This window comes from Nannospalax galili, unplaced genomic scaffold (genome assembly GCF_000622305.1).
Source record: "Nannospalax galili isolate Female #2095 unplaced genomic scaffold, S.galili_v1.0 scaffold290, whole genome shotgun sequence".
Lineage (NCBI taxonomy): Eukaryota > Metazoa > Chordata > Mammalia > Rodentia > Spalacidae > Nannospalax > Nannospalax galili.
Genome location: NW_008331486.1, coordinates 3416053 through 3423477, shown reverse-complemented (window position 1 = coordinate 3423477; position 7425 = coordinate 3416053).

The window sequence follows — 7425 nt, the reverse complement described above, 5'->3', positions numbered from 1 at the left end:
AGGAAGGGGAAGGGAAGGGAAGGGAAGGGAAGGGAAGGAAAAAGAAGAGAAAAGTCTTCAAGCCAGATACAGCTCTTCTCTCCTCGTGTCTTCTGCCTCTCTCCATCCTTGAACACAGTGCTGGTTCTAGAAGAGCAGCAGCCACCATCTAGTGCAAATGAAATGATCATATGGGACAAAATCAACATGGTTGCTGGCTTATCTCATAGCCTCATCTGACCAAAATAAAAATATCAGACAAGTCCCAACTGAAAGGCATCCTATAAAATATCTGACCAATACTCCTTGAAGCTGTTAAGTTCATCAGAGACAAAGAATGTATGGAAACTGTTGACAAGTAAGAAGAACCTAAAGGAACACAATGACTAGATTTAATCTCATATCCCCCGTGGAATCTGGGTCAGGAAAAGGATATTAGGTTAAAAACTAAGTTAAAAAAACAAATAAAAAAAAAAAACTAAGGAACTCTGAATAAACTGTAAACTTCAGTTAATAACAAAGGCATCTGTGCTAGTCAGCTTTGTCAACTGGACAGCCTGGAGTCATCTGAGAGGAAAGCCTAGATCGAGGAACTGCCTAGAGCAGACTGGCCTGTGAGCATGTCTGTGGAGGATATCTCAATCATTAATTGATGCAGAAGGGCCAGCCTGCTGTGGGCAGCACCATGTTCTACAAGTGGCACTGGGTTATATAAGAAAGCTAGCTAAGTGGGCATGGTGGCGCACACCTCAGATTGAAGCACTAGGGAGGCAGAGGCAGGTAGATCTCTGTGAATTCAAGGCCAGTATGATCTACCTAATGAGTTCCAGGCCAGCCACGGCTACATAGTGAGACCCTGACTCAAAACGGAAAGCTAGCTAAGCTGCGCCTGAGAGTGAACTGCAAGCAGCACTCCTCCATGGTTTCTACTTAAGTCCTCAATTGAGTTCCTACTCAAACTTCCTTCAGTGACAGACTGTGACCTGTAAGCTGAAGTAAGCCCTTTCCTCTCCAAAATTGCTTTTGGTCAGGGTGTTTTGATGACAGAAACAGAAAGGAAACTAGAACAACACCATATTAATGTAAGATGTTGCTGATAGGGGAACAGGGTATGGGGCACTGGAAACCCTGTACTAGCTTCTCATTTTTCCTGCAAGTACTTTACAGTAATAAATAAATGCAATAAATTGCTTACTAAAAATAAACATGAAGCTGGGGCTATAGGGAGACCCTGTCTCAAAAAGACCAAAAAATACAAAACAACAACAACAAGAACAATAATAATAATAATAAAATAATACACCGGGCATGGTGGTGCACACCTTTAGTCCCATCCTAGCACTCAAGAGGCAGAGGCAGGCAGATCTCTATGAGTTCAAGGCCAGCCTGGTCTACATAGTGAGTTCCAGGCCAGCTGGGGCTACAGGGAGACGCTGTGTCAAAAAGACCAAAATAATAACAATAAATAAATAAACATGAAGCTAGGCATGGTGGCATACCCCTTTAATCCCAGCACTCAAGAGGCACAGACATGCAGATCTGTGTGAGATTAAGGCAGCCTGGTCTACATAGCAAGTTCCAACCCAGGGAGACATTGTCTCAGAAAACAAAAAAAGGAGGAAAAGAAGGAACTGGGTATAATGTCTACATCAGTCATCCCAGTGTTTGGGAGGTAGAAGCTGGAGGATCAAAGTCATCCTCTGGGTTTTAGTGAGCTCAAGGTCAACCTGGGCTTTCTGGGCTGTCTGAGACCCTGTCTCAAAAAGCAAAAGAAGGGCCAATGAGATGGCTCAGCAGGTAAAGGTGCTGTCAAACCTGATGGCCTGAGTGTGATCCCCATGACCTACCTAGTGGAAGGAGAGAGCTGACTAAAGTGGTCCTCTGACCTCCACAGGCTGGATGTAGCAGGCACGCACACATACATACACACACACACACACACACACACACACACACACAAAATAAACAAGTAATTGGGTTTTTTGTTTTGTTTTGTTTTTTGTCTTTTTGAGACAGAGTCTCCCTGTAGTCTGAGACAGGGTATCCCTGTAGTCCGAGCTGTCCTGGAACTCAATATGTAGACCAGGCTGGCCTTGAACTCACAGAGATCTGCCTGCTTCTGCCTCCCAAGTGCTGAGATTAAAGGCATGTGCCACCACACCAAGCTATAAATAAAGTTTTTTTAAAGAATAAATAAAAATAAACACAGTATGTGGGGAAGAGGGCAAGGGAGCCTGTCTGAAGGCACTCACCCCAAACCAGTGACTGCTTACTCCTGAGTTTCTAATTTAAGGGGTGAATAAGTTCAGTTCCTATTTGAAAAGTTCTGTTGATAGAGTTTTCTGTTACTTGCAGCATAGCTGATATAGGCACTGCAGACACTTAAAGGAAAGGAAGGAGAAAGGGGGATGGAGGGAAAGGGGAGGAAAGGAAGAGGGAGGGCATAAGCACACTGCATGACACAGATTAGAAATTCACATACATAGGGAGATACTGTATTACTCATTTAATCAAAAAATATTTTTTGAGCATGGCACAGCAACATATTACACATTAGACCCTGTATTCCAGGGTGTAATGTAATTTCAAGAGGCTGAGGCAGAAGGATCTCCAGTTCAAGGTCAACCTGACAATATAAGGAGACTCCACCCCCCCACACACACACCCCATTTTGGGAGGTCCATTTTACTTTTTATTATTTGCTCTGTCTTGTTTTGTTAGAAAGGGTCTCACTATGCAGCCTTGGCTAGCCTGGAACTTCCTATGTAGACCAGGGTGGCCTCAAACTCATTTGCTCCTGCCTCCCAAGTGCTAGGATTAAAGGTGTGTGCCACGATGCCCAGTCTGTTTTGTTTTGTTTTATTTTGGGAAGGGGCTGTTTTTCCTTGTTAGTTAATTTGGTTTGGCATGATCTGATATTTTAAGACAGGATTTCATGTAGCCCAGGTACTATGTAGAAGAGGATAACCCCGAATTCCTGGTATGTGTCACCTCTGATTTCCTATGAAGTAACATCCAAAAACCTTGGAATTTACTAATAGGAATTTTAAATTATTTTATTATTTATGAGCTCTTGGATCATGGTTGACTTTGGGCTAAAGACATAGCACAAGATTTCTCTGGTGGTTACCAGAAAGACCAACTAAGAACCATGTAATTAAAAGGTTGGGGTTTTGAGCCAGCTTTACCCTCCAGCAGAAGGGAGGAAAGGAAGATTGTGCAATCATAAGGCCAATGAGTCAATCAATCAAGCGTTCCTACAGTATATCAGTTACTTTTCTGTTGCTGTGATAAAATATCATGACCAAAAGCAACTTAAAGGAGTTTATTTTGGCTTACAGTTCCAAAGGGTGAGTCCATAATTGGGGCGGGGGTGGGGGGGACCTGACAGCAGGGACAGAAGGCTGACTAATCACAGTTTCATTCACACATAGGAAACAGAGAGAGCAAGCAGAATGGGGGGGAGGGGTATAAACCCTCAAAGCCTGCCCCAGGGACTCCTCCAACAAGGCTCTACCTCCTAAAGGTTCCATAACCTTCCCAAACAATGCTACCAATTGGGGATCAAATATATGAGCCTATGAAGGAATTTTTCATTCAAAGCACCACAAAACCCTAATAAAAACTTAGGACATCAATGTTCAGTAAATCATCCTGCTTGGTGAGTGATCAGTATTTCAGGAGAGTGGTGAGCTCTTACTCCACAGGGAGCAAGCAAAGGAGCTCAGTATTTGAGACCCTCTGAGACCTTGGCCTTGACCAATTGTCTTGATTGGTCCTGATTTATGTCCTTTACAATAATACCATAATCATAAGAATAGTGTTTTTCTAATTTGTGTACTAGTCTAGCAAATTAATGAACCTGAGAGGGGACATAAGAAAGCTCAAATTTGTAGTCACTTGATCAGAAGTGAAGGTGCCCTGGGGAACACTTTATTTATGACTGGCTTCCATGCCCTTAATTGGTTTAAGTCTAACTCAGGAAGTTGGTTCAGAATTTTATCACCAATACTCTAGAAGATCAAGAGAAGACAGTCAACTGTTGGAGGGAACACCAGAACCCCCGCCCCCAGGTCTCCTTTCCGCTTCATATCAGGATGCTTTGCTGTGTGGAACTCCTACCATCTCCAGACCCTCCTCAAAGCTGAACCCTGTGCTTATGTTCTCTGTCCTTTGAGAAGTACAGATGTAATTTCTAAGATTCCTACTGAAAAAGACCTACCTTAGTTAAAAGGGATTCTTTCCCCTTTCCTTCTTCCTCTCCCTGTCCTACAGTTGAGGGCTGGAAGGGCAGGAGTCATCTGGGACCATGAGGTGACCTTGAAAGTGGTGGCTAAGAACTATAATGATGAATCAGGAACTGAAGAGTCTAAGCCCCAGGTGACACATGAAGTCACCATCCAAGAGATGATACCACCCCATGACTGGCTCCTCCACACATGTCTTTCTGAGGGAGAAATGAAATTCTATCTTAAGCCAGTGTTATATACGTATTTCCAACATATGTGGTCAAACACAAACTTAATACTAAATAACAAGGAAGTCAGTGTCTGACAAAGAAAGGATACAGCTATGAACACTGTAATCTCTAATTAAGACCTATGGGTCTGGTCAGACTTGGTGGTACAGGCCTGTGATTCCAGCCATCCAGGAGGCAGAGGCAGGACAATCCCAAGGAGGAGGCCTGTCTGGGCTACAAGGCCATCCTGGACTACTTAGTGATAACTTATTTCAAAATAAAAGGTAGAAAGAGGGCTGGGGCTATACCTCAGTGTTAGAGTGCTTGTCTAATGTGTATGAGGCCTTATACTCAACCCCAGAATTTAAAAAAAAAAAAAGAGCTGCAAGTCTGGGTCAGGCACATTTGGACCCTAACTCCACCATTGATTGGCGACTTAACCTTGATCACTTTCTCATGTATAAATGGCTGGTCTCCAACTCTTGAGTTCTAGCCACCCACCTTCTTAGTCTCTCAAGTAGCTGGGACTGAGGGTTTGTGTTCTCCCATTTGCTTAACCTTAGTCCCCTTTCTTCTGTCTCCCTTCACATCCCTCTCCCTTCCCTTTATTGCTTCCTCTTTATCATTTTCTATCTTCTTCCTATACCTCATCTCTTTCTTTTTCCTTCTCTTTTTTTCTCTTCCTTCCCTTTCACCCTCAACAGTCAAGTTAATTCACTCTTCAACCAGCTCCTCCTCCATCCTCAGAGCTCCAAGTCCTTCTGTTATCCTTGGATCTCATCAAAGAGCCTGTCAGAGCCTCAAACTGGTCACATTGCTCTCTCTGGGAGTCATGCTATGACTGTAACTACCCCAAAACTTGAAAGAGATAATATCTATTTTCTTCCATTTCTATGTGTTGGAAATGTGAACGGTATTAGTTACGTTCCTCATCACTGAGATAAAATACCCAAAGCAACCCAAGGAAAGAAGAGTTTATTTTGGCCACAGTTTGAGAGGATACAGTCCATCATGGTGGTGAAGGCTTGGCAGCTAGGCTGCGGAGGTGGGAGCTTGCTCACACCTGTTTGGATCAGGAAGGAGAGAAAGGGCAGGAACTAAAGCTGGGCTATAAATTTCAATGTCTGCCCCCAGTGACCTACTTTTTCCAGGAAGGTACAGCCTTCTAAAGTTCTCATAATCCCCCAAGACACTGCCACCAGCTGGGGATAAAGTGTTCAAACACATGAGCCCGAGAGGGACATTTTTTATCAAAATCATAGCACAGATTTAGCTGCTTCTGCCTGAGGCAATGCTGCAAAGCTGTAACTGAGGTGACAGTCACATCAAGACACCCTCATGTCAAGATGCCTACCCCTCAGCTCAGATAAGCCTCAGATGACAGTGACTCAGTCCTGACTTATGAGCTGCTCCATAGGGCAGCTTACTTATGACTTCTGGCTTCCCACAAAGTGAGGAAGCCAGACAATTAAAAAGGGCAGAAGGCAGAAGACAGTCTTTTGGTGGCCTAATCTCAGAAGTGATGTCCCATTACTTTTGCTATGCCTTTATTAAAAGCAAGTCATGGGACTGGCAAGTTAGCTCAGCAAGTAAGGGCACTTGCCACCAAACCTGACCATCTGAGTTCAACCCACCCACAGAACCTACGTAGTGAGAGAAAACTGATTCAAGCAGGTTGTCTTCTGATCTCCACATAAGCACAGTAGCATGCAAACTTGCTCTTGTGCACACACGCACACACAGTCAATCAAAGTAAAAAAACACTTTTTAGCCGGGTGTGGTGGCACACACCTTTAATCCCAACACATGGGAGGCAGAGGCAAGCGGAGCTCTGTGAGTTCAATGCCAGGTCTACATAGTGAGTTCCAGGACAGCTGGGGCTACAGGGAGACCCTGTCTCAAAAAGACCAAAAAAATTTATTTCTACTTCTATCTCTCCATGTTTCCCCTGCTGGCTTTGATCGTTAGATCCTCCTGCCCCAGCAAACCAAGAGCTGGGAAAACAGGCTAGAATCCCCACTGGTGGATAAAACATGGCACTAATGGAGATAAATTCATTAAAATGGAACCAAAAAGCAGGCTCAGAGTTGTTGATAGAATCCCCAAGAAAGTGACATCTCTGAGAAAAAAGACATAATAATAAAAACAAAAGATTACTTTAAACCCCAAAATTCCCACATTAACATTGTATATGAACTCTATAGACAAAAAGAAAATCTTGAACATGTATGTATATATATATATAGTCTTTTTGAAGCAGGGTCTCCCTGTAGCCCCAGCTGTCCTGGAACTCACTATGTAGATCAGGCTGGCCCTGAACACAGAGATCCTCCTGCCTCTGCCTCCCAAGTGCTGGGACTACAGGCGTGCACCACCACGCCTGGCTAAAAATATTTTTTTAAAGAGTCACCAGTTCCAGCCCACGCTCTTAGAGACAGGTTAAAGAGACAAGAATATCAGGAGATAAGGTTTATTAAGGGTCATCTTTTTTCTTTTTCTTCCTTTTCATTTATTTATTTTGAAACAGGGTCTGTAGCCCAGGCTAGCTTCAAATCGCTTGTTTCCAAAGATGACCTTGAACTTCTGATCCTCCTATCTCTACTCCCCGCTCCCCCCAGTGCTGGGTTACAGGTACAAGCCACCAGGTCTAGCTTATGTAGTGCTAGTGGTCAAATGCAGGGCATAATGCATGCCAGGCATGCACTCTACCAACAGAACTCTACTTCCCCAGCCTTCAGGGGAACATCTTGAAGGCTTATCACACTCTCCAGACTTAATTCTCAATGCCATTGAATAATTCCAAATACCATTGACTAATCATGGATGGGCCAGGGAAATGGCTCAGTGGGTAAAGGCACTTACTGCCAAGCCTGGTAATCTGAGTTTGATCTCTGGGGAAGAAAGAGAAGTGACTACCACAAGTTGCCCTCTGACCTACACGTACACACCAATGTGTGCATGCAGTTGCACACACACGCACACACACA